This window comes from Perkinsus marinus (assembly GCF_000006405.1).
Source record: "Perkinsus marinus ATCC 50983 genomic scaffold scf_1104296951692, whole genome shotgun sequence".
Lineage (NCBI taxonomy): Eukaryota > Perkinsozoa > Perkinsida > Perkinsidae > Perkinsus > Perkinsus marinus.
In genome coordinates, this window is record NW_003209168.1 from 1 (window position 1) to 1,097 (window position 1,097).

Below are 1,097 nucleotides of genomic sequence, written 5' to 3' on the forward strand. Positions count from 1 at the left end.
TGCGTCACTTTAGCTTAGTGGCAGAGCGTCGGCTCTGTGAGCAGAAGGTCGTCAGTCCATCCTGGCAAGTGGCTTATAGCACCATAAATTTCTGGTCTGGTACGAGAAGCAGGAGCAGGATGGCCCATTCTGTGGAGGGGACAGGAAAATTATTGATTCATATAGTTAGTGTGTGTGCCACTTTAGCTTAGTGGTAGAGCGTCTGCTTCGTAAGCAGAAGGTCGTCAGTTCGATCCTGGCAAGTGGCTTATAACACCATAAATATCTGGTCTGGTACGAGAAGCAGGAGCAGGTTTGCTCACTCCGCAAAGGATACAGGAAGATTATTGATTTATGCAGTTATTTGGTGTGTCATTTTAGCTTAGTGGCAGAGCGTCTGCTTTGTAAGCAGAAGGTCGTCAGTTCAATCCTGGCAAGTGGCTTACAGCTGCATTATGCTCTAGTCGGGTATGAGAAGCAGGAGCAGGTCTGCTCACTCCGCAAAGGATACAGAAAGATTATTGATTTATGCAGTTATTTTGTGCGCCACTTTAGCTTAGTGGCAGAGCGTCTGCTTTGTAAGCAGAAGGTCGTCAGTCCAATCCTGACAAGTGGCTTATAGCACCATAAATTTCTGGTCTGGTACGAGAACCAGGAGCAGGATGGCCCATTCTGTGAACGGGACAGGAAAATTATTGATTCATATACTTAATCTGTGCGCCACTTTAGCTTAGTGGTAGAGCGTCTGCTTCGTAAGCAGAAGGTCGTCAGTTTAATCCTCGCAAGTGGCTTACAGCAGCATTAGGCTCTAGTCGGGTATGAGAAGCAGGAGCAGGTTTGCTCACTCCGCAAAGGATACAGGAAGATTATTGACTTATGCAGTTATTTTGTGCGCCACTTTAGCTTAGTGGCAGAGCGTCTGCTTTGTAAGCAGAAGGTCGTTAGTTCAATCCTGGCAAGTGGCTTACAGCAGCATTACGCTCTAGTCGGGTATGAGGAGCAGGAGCAGGTTTGCTCACTCCGCAAAGGATACAGGAAGATTATTGATTTATGCAGTTATTTGGTGTGTCACTTTAGCTTAGTGGCAGAGCGTCTGCTTTGTAAGCAGAAGGTCGTCA

General features: G+C 46.8%; 5 non-coding genes across 5 annotated transcripts; all 5 read left to right on the forward strand.

Moving 5' to 3' along the window:
* Nucleotides 1–176: 176 nt before the first annotated feature.
* Nucleotides 177–248, forward strand: Pmar_PMAR019266. The gene has a single exon. It is a non-coding gene; the product is annotated as a tRNA-Thr (tRNA).
* Nucleotides 249–350: 102 nt separating this feature from the next.
* On the forward strand, nt 351–422 carry Pmar_PMAR019267. The gene has a single exon. It is a non-coding gene; the product is annotated as a tRNA-Thr (tRNA).
* A 102-nt stretch (nt 423–524) lies between these two features.
* Nucleotides 525–596, forward strand: Pmar_PMAR019268. The gene has a single exon. It is a non-coding gene; the product is annotated as a tRNA-Thr (tRNA).
* A 102-nt stretch (nt 597–698) lies between these two features.
* On the forward strand, nt 699–770 carry Pmar_PMAR019269. The gene has a single exon. It is a non-coding gene; the product is annotated as a tRNA-Thr (tRNA).
* A 102-nt stretch (nt 771–872) lies between these two features.
* Pmar_PMAR019270 lies at nt 873–944 on the forward strand. Its single transcript has one exon. It is a non-coding gene; the product is annotated as a tRNA-Thr (tRNA).
* The last annotated feature ends 153 nt before the right edge of the window (nt 945–1,097 follow it).